The 16624-nt window shown below is 41.9% G+C and overlaps 2 protein-coding genes across 2 annotated transcripts in view; one reads left to right on the forward strand and one right to left on the reverse strand.

Annotated features, from left to right (window-relative positions):
• Positions 1-16624, reverse strand: part of T265_02149 (hypothetical protein) — a gene marked incomplete at both ends in the record, with an annotated part of 159685 nt that overhangs the window by 64442 nt on the left and 78619 nt on the right. The window lies entirely within an intron of this gene.
• T265_02146 (hypothetical protein) overlaps positions 1-16624 on the forward strand; it is a gene marked incomplete at both ends in the record, with an annotated part of 74533 nt that overhangs the window by 57380 nt on the left and 529 nt on the right. The gene's annotated exons all lie outside the window — the stretch shown is intronic.

Consider the following 16624-nt stretch of genomic DNA (forward strand, 5'->3'; position numbering starts at 1 on the left):
GAGTGTCCATCAATCCTATGGTCTACTTGAACCCAACTTTCACAGACTTCGACAAATACTCTCATTTGCACGCTAACTTGGTTTTGATGGGAGAGAACAAAATCCAGCTGAACACTCGTTTATGGATGCCAGGTTCAAGTGAATGTTCTGCATGTCGACTGTGCAGTTACTGTTACACTAACTCGAGTCCAGGACCATCCATTAGTGGTTTAGAAACTTATTCTGTTACATCTACTAAGGAATTGCGCTTATCGCCAAAGAATAATTTGGTTTTCATTTGGAACCCTTGATGGATCACATGTGGTTTTATTCTCCAACTTCACTTGATATCTCGAATATTGTGTCAAGTGACACGAGAACATATAGGGTTGTTTAAGTTGGATAAGGATGTTCTCCAGAAGGGAATACTTTGACCATGAACGGTGTTATTGGTGAGGGGCATTTCTAAGGGGCTTATTGGCTGGATAAGCCATGGTTACCGCTCTCGGATGGTATGTGTTTGCTTGATATGGTCATCATGGCTCCTGGAAATACAATTTGACACGTCAACTTTGCGCAAAATATACGATTACGGCAAAGGCCGGTGTGGCAGTGCAGGGGAGCGTTTTCATATCTATACCGTTACCGATAAAATTTAACCGAATGGCAGTTTTTTTGTTTTTATAAGTTAAGTACACTGCACACAATCGCCGTGGATTCGAACCCGCAGACTGGTGAATTTCGGCTGCGGGTGGCTGATCAGCAGTAGTCTTCACTTTCTTGAGTCGTTCAGAAGCATATCATACGTCCTTATGTTCTGTACGTTTTCCCCATTCTTCAGCGCAGGCTAACCTAACTTTACATACCTTGGACTATACCACTAGTTTATCTATATTAGCACAACTCTGTAAATAGTCCTGATGTTCTGTTAGGTGCTTATCTGAAAAAGCATCACAAGTGAAATCCTGTACAAATAAGTTCTCCTTTGTTGGGGATGCAGCTGCTACGTGACTGCAACCTGACTTCCGATCATTGAACCATTGGCCAGGATTTGTTTTCCCTATCCCCTCTTTGAAAAGTGTCGATTTAAATCTTCCTCAGGCTGCAAAAGATTGACACGATCATCAGCTACTCATAGAAGTTAGTGGATTGCATGTGATATTTTTGAAAAAACATAGATTCCATACCCGATAGGGAGTTGGTTGAGTATCAGGGACAAGCCGTCACTTTCGACTTTATTAGAAAAAAAAGGGAAAGTTGACTGAGTTAGGAAGCACTTCTTATTTGAAACCTCTCCAGAAATATGACAATCCGATGATGTTTGCAGAATATTTCGGGGGCGTTTTCACGGTAAGAACCGTTGACTTATCTTGGCAACACCCCTAAGACGTAGCAGTGAATAACAATAGATCCGACAGCGCCTCCAATCTGTGATGGTTACATCAGAAAGACACAAAGAATAAAACTCAAGGTGAACCTTTGTCCACTTGAACTTGCTGAAATAAAGAATAAGAACTGTTGACATCAGAGACTCTATGTTCTGCACCTATCCAAATCCTAACCCCTAATAAATTCTACCCGGAAAGTACTGCCTACTGTCTTTGTGGCACTTTGGACAAACCACTATTTGCATCCGGTATAAATATATCCTAACCAGTGAGCTATGTCTAACCGAGTTCCTTATCCAAAACAAAACCACAGTATGATAGATAGAATGCCAGATTTGTTAACTCTTAACTTGATATCCTGCGCACTACTCGCCTTTGGATATAGAGGCGTAAAAATAAACTAAAAGCAACAAAAAGTTTGGTCGCTCCCTTGTCCTATTCAGAGGATATCATTCGATAAAAGTATGTGAACATTACTGCAAAACTATTGTGGCTTCTGTCCTGTAACCAACCCTTGTTTTGAACCTGTAATCACACTCATGTTTAGTTGTCACTGAAATAAGCAGATGTCTGTAACAGACTTGCAGGCTGAGGCATATGGTCCAGGAAGTGACCTTCAGCTGTATCATTACCATTAATTATTTTCACTTTACCATTATTATATACCACCTTTACTGAACCTTCACATGAGAGCTGTTTAAATAGTTTCACATTGGTTGAACGGAATCATACTAAGCCTTCCCGACTATGTCAAACAGCACCCTTCCAGTTGAGATTTTCTCCCAAAATTGAAGTCATTCCAAAACAAAAACCGAGAAGTACTGGAGTAATCGGCATTGAGCACCTCAAAGATCTCCAGTGACATTTAACCTGCGATCTTCAGGCTAGTAGTTGAACCTTATACGATTGATATGCGATGTGGTCGGCGCTCGCATAGACAGGATGTAGCGACAACCATCCTTTAATCACGGAATCCGCATTACATCGTCATTTTTTGGCTCACCTGTCCCATTGAGTAACAGATTCTTACATTGAAGGTTTACGCAACTTGTGGGTTATTCTTCCACTTGGAACATCTATATTCTATTGGTTTACCATTGCTGAAGGAAAGCATGGTATTCCTAGCCATCAGTCTTTCTGCAGGATTATCATCACTAAAGATGAGTCGTCAGACGATCGAATTTTTCACGGTGACAAGAAAAAATGTACTGAATACTATTGTGCTCGTGTTGGGCAATGATTTATCGCATTACACATCAGCCATACGTTGTGAAACTATCCCATTCTAGAGGAACCTCAACTGTACATAATGCAGTACAGGGAATAATCTTCTGACAGTACGAACAGGACCGTTTCGCCCACTAATCTGTACCAAAATCAGTTGACCTGCTCAGCTGGATGAGTGATCCCTGTCTGGGCGCAGTCAAGATAAAATTGCCGGAATTTTGCGGTTCCTAGTATATGTTCTATTAGTCTGTTGGAGAAGACACCGGATGTGAGACAGGGTGTTCTCCATTGAGATGACTGATTTGTAAATTTCTGGCCAGCTTCGTTGAGCAGGGCCATTGACAAAACAACCGAAGCTACACATTTTCCTCAACCTAGCCACCAGTTGCTGCACCGTATACTGTATATTCCATACAGTACTGCACTATACTATGCCTTAGCATATCTTACTACACCATGCTCATTATACTGTACCATACGGCGTTATACTATAGTGTACCATAATATATTGTACCATGAAATAAATTTCACATAAATCCACCAGCAGTGTGCTTGCACCTTAACAAGAAAGATTTGACTAGCATGCATATTTTTCCTGAAAGAGTTACCACGTCGCATATATTATTCGGTTCGAGGCGAAACTCGAATGATGCGAGAGTCTCACCTGCGCCAGTTCAATTAAGCACAACGTACGGTGGAATGTCAAACCCTACCGCTAGGTCATTTATTAAAACCTAAATTCCTGATAACGGCCACCTAAATGCAAAAATTTCTCGCGTCTTCCTTGAAAGTTATCAGAGTAATGTAAAAAGATTGCTGTTACTGTGAACATGTGGATACCAATCAGAGTAACAAGCTGAAAAGTGATCGTGGATCCGAAGCAGTCCCGAAAAAATCCACAAGGCATTAGCTGAAGAATAAATATTTTGCCACCTAATATTCACCCTTTCATGGTTTGCAATTTAGCACTTGAAGCAAGAAATATTTGGAGGCATTTGAATACAGGACGAATCAAACTAATTCTTGAAGGTGTTACTTTACATCTCTTTACCCGCCAGATGCATGACTGTACACCGGAAGATTCAGATCACTGAACTTAGCAGAAGTAATCTGTTTATCTCGCATTTCTTTGCTCTGTGAGGATTTGGCAACGCAGCATACTTCACTGGACCAATCAAAGGTGGACGACTAATTCACCGTCAGCCGGCTATTGGTGTGACTGGGGTTTACTCTAACCTTTCGTTCCCACGGGCGTGCACGCTGCATTCCAAACGACAGAGACAAGTAAACAGAACTCAGCAAACATCAGTTCACTGTTCCGCGTTTTGACCTGTATGTGTGCTATGAGACTTAATGGTCCACGTTGCTTGTTTGCCTCCATTACTGTGACGGTATGTTGCACCTCTGTACGCTGCCAACCACTTTCAGTCAGCAGTGTTCACACGAAAATCTGTTAGAGTCGATTTGCTGTACGCTGGTCGTTCTTGAAAAAACAACGCTCATTGATTTTACCAAATCCTCCTGTGCGATACAACTATATTTAACGTGCACTCAGTCGTCCTCAAACTCAATAAGTCAAGCCCTCTGACCTATGTATCAGAATCATTTACACTTTATCCGTATGTGTGAACTGTGGCTACTGTGGTATGATGTTAATCAAAGGACTGCCAAAAATCGTTAACAGTCCCTTGCCGGTTTCTCACTTTTCAGAATTCACCACGTAGATGTAGTCATCAGAGTTTCCATCAAGCTTGTATATCAATCATCATCATCATCATCATCATCATCATCATCATCATCATCATCATCATCATCATCATCATCATCATCATCATCATCATCATCATCATCACATCATCATCATCATCATCGTCAGCTGTATAAACCACGTACTTGCCATACAATGGTTATAGCAACCACAATTTCGCTCACCAAATATTTGGGAAGGTGGGGTAAATAACCACGGATTGGAAGCGGTAGCTGATGTACTCGATGCCTACATACAGGGTTATCACTGAATTTTAGGTGAGGAGATTGGGATGGGAAGCTATGAACTAAAGGCAACAGTTCTGATGCACGAAGCCAATTGAGGGCGCGACTGGGAAATGTCTGGTAATGTCTCTAATCATTGATGTGTCCGGTGTGACGTACTCCATCCAGGGCGAGGGCAATGACAAGCACAGCTGAGTTTGCTGGTGGTGGCCTTCATAATTTACTATCAAGTCATTGCTTTACCTTCCCTGGCTCGTTTCCACCCTTCGCGCGATTGTGTGAAAAGAACCTTTCGAGCACACCACAACATTGTAAACTTGATCTCTGACGGAAAGGCTCATATTACGCCTACGCCACAATTGATGCAGGTTCAGGAAACCGGTTGTGACTCTCCCAATCCGGATGGAAATATCATCTTTCGTGAGACAACAGGGAGTGATACAGCAGTGATAAAATGCCCATCCACAAGCCCGATGCTAGGGTTTGAGTCCACCCAGCCTGGCAGTAGCACTTTACACTTTACAGGAGTGAAGCGCATAGAAAACTGTGGGGTGAAATTATTTAAATCATTTAATATTTTGTTGTGTGCATTGTTTGCACTACCAATGCGTCAGATTCGAAGGGAGCTTTGTCTTTTACGTACCCAAAATCTCTGAGCATATGCCCCGGGAGCACTTTGACCCTACAGGAATTGGAGGCTGGCAGTGAATCTCCCATAATTGAATTAATGTCGAAGTTGAAGAGAAAAAGGGCGATTCTACCTGATACCACTCAGTGTGGCGAACTCAGGCGAAAGCTTCCCGTACACCTTCACACGTCCACGAGAGTTGGCCTACAGCACCTTAAAGAAGGTATTGCTGCATACTGTTTTCTGTCCTTGTTACGACAAAGCCGTCTGTTTTCGAGGACAAGCGTTGTTGTCAACGGGGTACATTCGGAGAATCCGATGTATCAACGAACTATTCTCGCAACCCATGAATGAACCTTCAGCCCCCCAAAACGAAGCTGGTTTTCGGGAAATTAAATCTCTTGATTTTTCAGACGATTGTTCTAAAAGGTTCGGTCAAAAAGCTCACTCCTAGTTGAGTCCAAAAAAAGAGTAAGGTCTTTTTGACAGTCTGATGATGAAAGATATATTTTTCTTAGTAGCCACGTCGTAACCTTCAAAGAAAGTGCCAAAGTCCCAAATGATCCTTGCAGTTGTTCTGTGCTGGAAATGCTTAAGAATACTCCTTACACTGGGTATTCCCAGCATTATCCATATTGTTATGATATTCTACTGTAGTTACAGTCATCACACTCACAGAAGCAGCGTAGAAGATCTTCTCAGCGACTGAAAGTCGGGGGGGGGGGAATGACCGGTCGACCAAATGTTTTCTACTGTAGTTACAGTCATCACACTCACAGAAGCAGCGTAGAAGATCTTCTCAGCGACTGAAAGTCGGGGGGGGGGGAATGTCCGCTCGACACAAATGTTTTGTTGGGTGGTATTATAACCTCCTGAGGCAAATGTTCATGTGATTAGTTACCTTGTCGTAGTCAAGAGTAACAGTGCTGACCAACCGAGCTACCAATAATACCACCAGTTGTGTGTCATCTGGCCTTAGGCATGTACATTTACCTTTGTAGATATTCGTTGAGGATCCACGATGAAGGGATTGCAAACACCTCAAGGAAAAATATCTTAGTTTATTCACACTAAACGTACCAACCGCTAATTTCGTTTCTCTGAAATGTACTCCGTGTCCACTTAAAACCATAGTTCTTGTTTCTAAGCACAAATTTTTTTGAAAAGACCGGACATTCTATTGAAGCGACCGATATTTTTACAACAGGGATACCACCGAAACGGTTAAACCTGAGAGTTACTCAGTAACAGTTGGCACAGTGAATCCTGTGCCTTTTTTATCCATAATTCATTATAATAAGTTATCACTTGGACATCAATGTATGTTTAGCTTGCACCCAAAACTACTCTCATGTGAACAGAGTGGTGAATTTTTCGGTGAACCAATTAACAGTACAAATATCGAGTTGGCGGCCAATGACCATTTGTGCGAGCTATTAACAAAGCATGCGTCGATTTGCACTCTTCATGTTTGCATCAAAGTTGATGAAATACGCTTGGACTCTGCTACCCGTCATCCAAGCTTTTGTATCTTTGAGCAACATACATCCTAAATAAAATTTCTCGATGCACCAGAGCCTTCCGACACTGTTATTATTATTCATGGAACTCCTATCATTTCTATAAACCAAAGGCGCAACCGAATTTAATTTTTTATCCCCTTGGTTGAGTCTCTCAAGAATAATTAAAAACTGCATCATTCAACCGATGCACTCGCCTGGTATCAACCGATAAAATAATAGAATCTTTTCTTAAATGAATAGCTGACATAAATTAAAAATTCAACCATTCAAGGTTAGCTGCTCTGAACTGGTTGCCCAGCCAGTCAGGGCGTTTTATTGATGGAGCTACCGTGTCTATTTAGCCTTCCACACAAAAATTTGTTGCCTGATGTTGAATAGCTACAGCCCTGTGCTAGATTTCCGTCGACAAATAGTATCTATAATAGATTCACGACAATATTCACACGGAATTTTACGACCTTCACTCAACAGGTCATATCCATAATGGTTTACTGCAAGGAACGGAAAGAACCGGTTAATTCCTTCTGGGGTGAACCATCATTAGGAGAATGTCTCTGACACCCTCCCAGTGTGTGAGGTTGTAAGGCTTGGCAGGCAAAAATAATGGGACGTTAGAACTGCGAATCATAACGCAAGACTGCCTACCTCAGTATTTTTTTTACATTTATCTAAGTCGGCTCACTTGGATTTCAATAATGGGTGTGAAAGTCGTTATTTTGTCTAGAGTGCAACTTTACATTTTCCGGACCACTTTGTGCGTTCCACAACTCCACTGAGGCATCTCTACTCAGGAAGCCACTCAATCCACGGTGGATGTTTGCTTTCGTTGTTAAAAAGGGCCGACGTTTTCTCTGATCCTCTCTGGAATCCCCGGCTTCAAGATGCTGCATGATGCACGATGGTCCACACCAGTGAGTGGATATCTCGACAGACATTCGAATTTTGGTGAACTTGATGATATATAATGTCTTAATTTCCAACCTCCAGGATAGATGACATGAGTGTTCAGTTAGTCTTCGAGAGAAAAAATCAGTCGCGCTAGTAACAGTAAAAGCTGTTATTGGTTGAATGGTCCTTTGGAACAGGCCGAAGAACCCCAAAGCACTGGGGGACCGTTAGCAATGCACATCCTACGAATCTGTATCATGAGAACGAAGAAGGTAGCGAACAAAGCTTGTTTTCTGTGATTGTTCATCTTGGCTAATACATCACAAATTTATATGGTAGCAGAAATCACGTGGAAAAAGTTAAGATCGGGGCTACACTTTAGAGAAATAGAAGTCAAAGGAAGGGGGTTGGGTGAGGTGTAGGTCAATGGGTCATGACGTCAATGTCAGACATCTGTATCATAAAGTTTAGAGCAGTTAGCTTGGAGGAAAAAACAACCCAGGCGGCAACAACCTTACGGCTGAGAATTCGTCACTTGTGAACCAGACTAACCATCATCACGCGATGTGAATCGCGTGATTAACGGGTAAACGGAACCATACTCTGTAAGTGCGAGTGAGACACTCTGATGATCAGCCATTTAGAGTCAAACGATAGAGGAGTCAACTACTAACATGGAGGCTGTGGGTTATATCAATCTGGAGATTCATGAGAGAAGCATTTCTCACGATTCCCAACAATGATGGAGTGCTGCAGAGTACTCCCCCCATATCTCACCATATTATTTCACTTTCATGATGAAATCCAGAGAAAACATTTCCAAAGCTGCTCATACTACTGTCAACCTCTGAAAAGTAACTGTGGTCGAACTAGTTTTGCTGAGACCAACGGAACATTTTAAGCGCATTACTGGCAGTCGAACTGAAAACACAGTGTATCTGTTGATAAGGCTAACTTGTCAGACACGTATTGGAAATACAGTGCGTGCTCCAAAAAAATGGTGACAAAAAGTGGACATCCAAAGAAAATTGTTGGGAAAAAATCACCGTTTGCCTCCTGCGGAGAATTTTATGAAAATTCTAAACAAGAGCGCCCGTAAAGTATCACAATCTCTCCGTAGAGCTTATTGTTCAGTCTGAATAAACGATATAGTTAGTGTGTATCCCAACCTGTGCCTTGGTGAAGTTGTATTGCTGGTTTATCAAGGCACATCGGAAGTAACTGAGCTATCATGGCTGACAGATGCCTTAGAATAAGCAAGTACTTACCTATCTCTGTTCTGGAAGTTCCCCTTAAACCATATCCCTTATTCAGTAATATTTACCGCGTGTACAACATAGTATAAATCACGAAAGTCCTATGCTGGCTGGAACTTTCTGGTCTGACCGAGGAGAAATAGCTATAGCCTAACGTAAAACTATGCAATCGGGCAATTATTCAAAGGTTACAGTTCTGCGTAATACGCATGGGTACAATGAAATCAAACGTCAAATCAAATGGTACATGTTTACGCGCATAGCTAATTACTGTCAACTGTCTCGTGTGTCCAATAACCGCTTGATTTACGACTGATCCTTTGGGGAGATGAATACAGCTGTGTTTATTGTCTCTCGTTTAAGTCTATCTTTTAGCCAATGGGAGGGCGAAAGATTATAGTATTCCCTTTCGGAACGAAAATTGAAATCGCTCGCCCTTATATATTGTGCAAATACTATTGGCGCCCTGACGATGTCATGGCATGGTGAAACGTTTGCGAGCCAACTACAAAGCTCGGCAATCAGATCAAAATCAAGCGAAGATTATTATCCGTCACTTCCGCAAGCATTTGTTGCTTTTTGGGAAATCACTGTCAAATGCACTTGGTATTATTACATCAATTTCTTTGGATATGGTGACGAAACACCACAGCGATGTTGTTATTGCCAGTTTGTTTGGCGCTTGCCACGCGTTTTCTACTTTCCGGCTATTTGGGTCACAGTCCCGGTTTTTGACTTGTTCACACACAAATAATATTTTACTGTCTGAGCAACTCTAGATGGTTGTTGTATGCACAGAAAGAGGAGGATGGGTACTGATTTTTGCGGGTGATTCCTCTCTTCAGTTGTCATTCTGTTCTCTAGTAGGTGAAACTTTAAGCACCGGATTTTCCACTCCCATTAATGGACCTTGAAGCTATCTGTCATAATTGAGCCCACTTCCACTAATTGGAGTAAATCTTACAATAGGACTGACTGACTGGGCGTTTATGCATTCAAGTTTTAATAATGATACCATTGACAGAAGAAACTGCGCATAGTAACACAATAAAATATAGCAGTTAAACGGCGCTCATTGCAAGCGGATATGCGTAACAATATGCGGTTATTCCGTTGTTGTGTCACTTACTGAGTTAGCCTAAAATTGTCCTAAGCTGCCATTTTGGCGACATTTTTTGGAATCAGCATCCATCCCTTTAAGCATCATTCAGATGCTTATTGCGAAATACGACAAAAGTTCCCAGCTGCTAGACGGACTCGTCCGGTCATCTCAAATACCAGATTGTCCGGTCTAAAAGTTGCTTCACTCCCACAAACGCATGTCCTTTTATACAAGGAAAGCATATACGATTGATCGGGTCTTATACCCATTGTTAACCAGGATTAGTTTCATAGGAATACGCCCACATGATATGCGGGTATGCTTCCTCAGACCCACAACCTAGAATGAGAAGCGTATATCTGGATACTTGTTGCTGGTTTCTTTGTGGGCCTTTAAGATAACTGTCTAACTGTACGCCCTACGGGTTACTGGCGAGAGCGTAATCGGGCTTGCTTGGTACAAAAATGCAACTCATGTTCGGTAACACATTGACTGCTGTTGTGTAGCGTTTTAACAAAAATTATCTAAACTCTGTGCTCGCTGTTCAAAACACCAAAACTGTTCTGACATTGCTGCGAATAGATGTGCCGAAGCACGTCACTATCCCAGGCCATGCAACAGCTGCTGTCCATATTTCACTGAGTTATAAGTGGCAGTAGCGCTGAATCAAGATAGTGGAAATCACGCATGCATGTCATGCAAGTGAAAGTGCCTTCCTCCAGCACGATCAAATCCGGGGCATCTTGTCAAGTATTAGCACTCTAACCCCGGAGATCTCAAGTTCTTAGTTTCGTCCACATAAAGTTGTGCGCGTGTGTCTCTGAACAGCCTATAATGTCACGTTGAAGTGGTCAATATGGGGATCAGTTGTAGAAAAGTGATGACGCCAATGCTTCCGAGTTAATTGTGGATTCGGTGATCAGGTTAAATTGAAGGGTCACATTGCTTCCGTGCTTCCCCACTTGGTGACACTGTCTACATTATCTGCTGGACACCTAACGCAAGGATGATTTGTAGTCCTTTAAGAGATGTTATTCTCCAAAAAGTATTCTTCGCAAAAATTCCATAGTCTTTAACTCTGTAAAGAGTATAATCAGCACATGGACAGTTGACGATTTTGCTGTGCGAAAATCGATTGTGCTCCCAAAATAAAGCCCATAAAGTAAATGATAAAAATGACAAAGAAACGGGCTTGAAGAATCAAACGGAAACTGCCTAAGGTTAGTGGGATGCGATCATCCTCACCAACTTCTGAACTGTTAAGAATCTATTTAACCCAGCTATCCGAATTCAAACTTGCAGGCTAGCCCTTACTATTTGGGCTTGAACTCAGCCTGGTATTGCAAACGCCAGTTATCATTTTGTATTTCTCACTTTCAATGCTGTAATTTATCTCCCCTACTTGGGCACTAGCGACTATAACGAAAATGACAGTCTTGAACTACATGCGCATCATTTTCTGACTTTGATTAACAATATCTTCGATGCTAAAGTACGGATTTGGCGTTGAGAAGAGTCTACTGGGAGTTAGAACTGAGGCTCAATCATCATACAATATTAGAAAGTAACATCCAAGTAAATAGTGGGAAAAAGGAGAAGGGTGGGAATTTAGTGCAAAAGTCTCATGTTCTTCAAGGAGACGGCCCAGAACAGGATGCCTCACCCATTGAACGACATGGCACAATGCATGCCCCAGGTAGCTTTCCAATCGTGTCATGCCTTATGAAATTTCCAACCACATGACCCATTCAGGAAAATGTAATGATCCCAAAACATTCCGCTTGACCAAAACTATATACATCTAACGCTTCTACTTCATGAGCCTTCTCTGCAACGCTTCCGCCGGCGGTGGTCCGGATGTCAATTGTGCACAATATTGTTCGCAAACGCCTCAACCCTCTATGTTCTGTTCCCTGCTCTGCCAGTCCATTACGCCGTTTTATTATGGACAGGGAACAGTCAGTCAACTCATGCCAGGAAGGCACTAGTAATCGAAAAACCATACCGAAATAGCGAATATTATTTCAAGTCAAAATAAGTTTTAGGGGTATGCGCTTACAAATCCTTGAGAGGTGAGTAAAATTTGCTTTGCAAAATATGAAAAAGTTCACCTCGGAAGTGCTTCCAGATACTGCTCATATTGGACGATCTTCGAAGATATGACGGGATTTTTTCACTAGTCCATACCAGTTTCAAATTACAATATCGACCTTGCTGTGATGAATTTGGATATGAATGGATATTTTAATAAATGTACCCCGAAACAATGGGATCGAAACGAGAAAAAGTCATGGCTGTTCCCACGGGCGCCATTAGGGCGATGAGTTAACCGTTCGCTTGGAAGCGACAACATAAACATATGTTCGGAATTAGTGCGATTCAGCATAAGTCACAGAATATTTATGGCGCGAGACTATCTCAGTTTGAGACTACCGAATATTTCGTTTCAAAGCTACCATGGTTATTCGCCAAAATCTCCCACGACATTATACGCTGGTGTGAGATTTCATACACTCTTTTCCCAGGATAGGCAGAAAGCCTGTTTCCTTCTGACTTTTACTCATGGAGAGCGACACTTTAGTGCAATGTAAGCTGACTTCTGTTTATGTCGTTCAACAAAATCGATAGAACTGGCTTTGGATGACCATAAGACTCTATTTCTACCTTGACAACTACATCACTATAATACTTAGACGTTACCCTGTCTTTTGGTTATAGAATCACAGAGTATGGCATAGACTCGGGTTGTATGAACTGAGGAACTTTTGCCTAAAATTAATCTTTATGAAGCGTTTTCCAAGCGAGAATATCCGTAAAACTGGGAGGCGATTTTAATGTTGGGTGATCGTCATTTGTGTGACCTTGAGTCGTCTTCATACTTGTCTCGATGGCAGACAATCACAAATACTTGCGAAAAGAAATGCTCGTGTTACGTGTGTCAATGCGCTTCCCAGGTATGTGATGCGACTCGCGCGGAATTTTGCCCTAAATTCGTGGATATTATAGTTGAATCAAGGCTTTATGTTCCGTCATATCCGAATCTCGGAAGTCCCCATCATCAACAGAGTTATTTGGATACTCAATCTTTTGAAATTGCTGGATGATCGATCGAAATAAAATCGAAGGTCATGCCGTTGTCTGTTAGAGGCCGCAGGGAACAAATCCCGATAATTTAAGTACACAGGTGATGCGGTAATTTGTACTCATATTGAGTCAATATGTTGTCATTTTGGAGGATCATGCAATCACAATTAAGCACTCATCTTTTTGCGTTGTAAGTTAGAAACTTGATTGCTGTTTCGTGCTTACTACTTTGAGCAAAACGAAATGGCTTACCACTTTTAACATTCTTTAAGTTGCGTCACAGGATTCGGCTCAAAGGTTCTATAAGAAGTATACGTGTCTGTAGCCTCTGGCTAATAAACTTATAGCAAAGCCAAGACGGTAGTCTTTGTTATAAACAGCATGAATCCGTCTTGCCAAAGAGGCGCTCGAACTTTGAAGGACCAGAAAATCGTCTTGCTGAATTGAAAAGTTATGCAGTTGCACCACAGGTGTCAACGTAAGATACGAGATACGGGGAGGGCCGCATGTCTAGAAACACAGATGTTGGTGAAAAGTGTCTCATAAAGCCACATGTCAACCAATAAGGCGAGTACTAAATAATAACCGATAATTGAAGCTGCAATGACTACATTTGTTGCAAACTGCTCTCGACAAGTAAGATTGATTTTGGTTTGTAAATGGTCCAACCATAGTCAGTAGCATGTCAGTGAAAAAAATTACCTCCGGAAATATCCCAATATTGAAAACCACTCATAGAGTAATTGGTGCTGGAATTAATGCAAAAACATACTCATCTGCATTCTCATTTGGTCTCCACGGGTGACTCACCTAGAGCCCAGCTAACTCTCTCTTTTATGATTCCAAAAATTTTTCAGCAGCCCCATAAGTAATGTGTAACTGCAAAAATTGGGATAGTGAGCCAAACTTCCAGAAACAGAAATCAGAGTGGACTTTCTCTAACTAGATTCCTTTGCTCATTGATTTAGGAGAATCATGGGGAAGCCCATGAATATGCTATACGAAGGCCACCTCGTGCTGGTTGGTAGAATACTTTAAATATCACGTCGTGTTTCCTTGACTGAAAACTACTCACAAAGATTCTTAAGGTACTTCGGCAGATCAGAACTTTTTACTCCCTCTGTAGTGCTCAGCGATCAGGCGTTTTTCTCGAGTTTCCTTCAACCCTATGCGCTACTTCTCTACCTGAATTTTCCAATGCTCCCATTTGCACGTTAGTTTGGTTTTCACGGAAAACCCAACCAAATCTAGCCGGATCTTTGGTTTTTGATGGTCTTGTTCAACTGAATGTGTTGTACAAGATCAACATATATTTCATTTGGTATGTTATACTAGATGTCAGAGTGCGGTCGAAAAAATACTGTCATAAATGTGAAATTTATCCGAGGTTTACCTGAGTCCCACTTCAAAACCGAGCCATCCTTTGGCGGTGAATGCGATTTCTTAGTAGATGTAACAGAATAAGTTTCCTAAAACACTACTGGATGGTCTCGAAAGCGAATAAGTGTGACAGTAACTGCACGCAGATGACACACTATCATCCAAAGCGAAAGGATCTTTACGGAAGTTCATAGACTCCATCCCAAACAGGCACGCTAAGGTTGGGACCAAAGTGGATGAAAGGAAAAAAGTTAATTTTTTAGTTGTGTCCATCAGTGTTCCCAAAGGAATCAAGAAACAGCCGACGAACCAGTAAATCTTGATGGCTTCACGTAGATGTGACATTAAAGAAACGGTTGATTTGTAGCTGACTGCATTCCGTCAGTTGTGTGGAGCCAGTAACTTAGTGCCCAGGTGATGTGGTTTCCGTGAGTGAAGAATGGGGGAAGTAATCACATGGTCGATCGTCCGGTTGAGGCCGAACGGTTAATTCTTGGACCATTGGCTGAAAGTTCGCGGGTTCGTGACTCTGAATTTCGTGAGATAGGTTCTTCTGACGATTCCCAACAGGGATGAAGTGGCTGTCCAAAGCTTCTCGGCCTTTCACAATAGATCAACTTTACTTATGGTTGGAAATTAACAACTCTAACGCTACCACTAGTCGAAATTCTACTTCGCCGTCCTTCCGGATGTTAGGGATGTCATCGGTGCGGAAGATTACATGCCGTGTCCCATACGGTCTCTAATCACCAGTTACTTTCACGTCAAGGCAGCTTGTCGTTCGTAAAACTTTTGTCAAAAGTGTTCGGAGCTAAGACAATACGGTCTCTGATCGACAGCTTCTGAGAAGGCGTAGTGCGTGTCCTCAGGTCCTTTATCCCGGACCGATTAAGCGGCAGAGTGGGAAAATGTATTTCTCACAAATGACATCCAGGTGTACTGTACTTTCCTGTCTTTTTTCAATGGAGCCCAGTCAACTCAACTGCACGCGGCGAATAACTGGTACAAACAGCGCAATTTTGAAAATCTAGGCGTTTTTGAGAACTATTATTTCGTGATGTTGAATGCGCGATTTTGTGTTTATATTCGGATCGTGTTGTGCCACCGAATTTTAGTTTTTGTCATAGTGCGGCCGCAAACTACTAACTTTAGATTGAGTCTAGTACTATCTTTCAGGATTCAGGAATATGCCTGTCAGATGCCAGTGCACGTCCAAAAATAAAAAACCGCTACTTGAAGAAGTAGTGGGAAAATGTATTTCTCACAAATGACATCCAGGTGTACTGTACTTTCCTGTCTTTTTTCAATGGAGCCCAGTCAACTCAACTGCACGCGGCGAATAACTGGTACAAACAGCGCAATTTTGAAAATCTAGGCGTTTTTGAGAACTATTATTTCGTGATGTTGAATGCGCGATTTTGTGTTTATATTCGGATCGTGTTGTGCCACCGAATTTTAGTTTTTGTCATAGTGCGGCCGCAAACTACTAACTTTAGATTGAGTCTAGTACTATCTTTCAGGATTCAGGAATATGCCTGTCAGATGCCAGTGCACGTCCAAAAATAAAAAACCGCTACTCTTTTGAAGAAGTGATCGAGATACGACAAGTAACCATGAAAATCCGAAAGGAATTCTCGAGCACGTTTAGCGTCTCATATAGCTGTCACCAAGGTGGCCGGAAAAACGGCTGAATTATTCAAAAATGATGGCTATCCAGACTAGGTATTGTGAATTTCAGGAAGGCAGATTCTCCTAGATATGTCAGCTTCCAGTATGATTTACTTGGGTAATTTCTGAATGCTTTTGTTCCAATGAAGTTCATCAATCGACGAACTAACACAGGCGAATGTAATGCTGTTCATGCACGCAATCTCTTGTTCAAGAAGCACGACTGTGTTTTCTGAATTATCCTCTTGTATTAGTGACCTTAACAGTAATTTATCCTGTGAAATGACCCAGGGATTTACGAGATGGAATGCAGTCTGCCCGCACATAATTTATGCAGTTATCTGCAACATATTTCCGGTTTCATAAATCCCGCGGGAATGGTCACGGATGCCATTCGCCCTCTTGTGATGAATTTATCAAGCGAACATCAGCCAGTCCTCTATCCCTCTCTCTCTCTATTTTGACTCATCCACGCCCAGTGACCTTAACCTTCGTGCGGCTGCTTACCT

This window comes from Opisthorchis viverrini, assembly GCF_000715545.1.
Source record: "Opisthorchis viverrini unplaced genomic scaffold opera_v5_25, whole genome shotgun sequence".
Lineage (NCBI taxonomy): Eukaryota > Metazoa > Platyhelminthes > Trematoda > Opisthorchiida > Opisthorchiidae > Opisthorchis > Opisthorchis viverrini.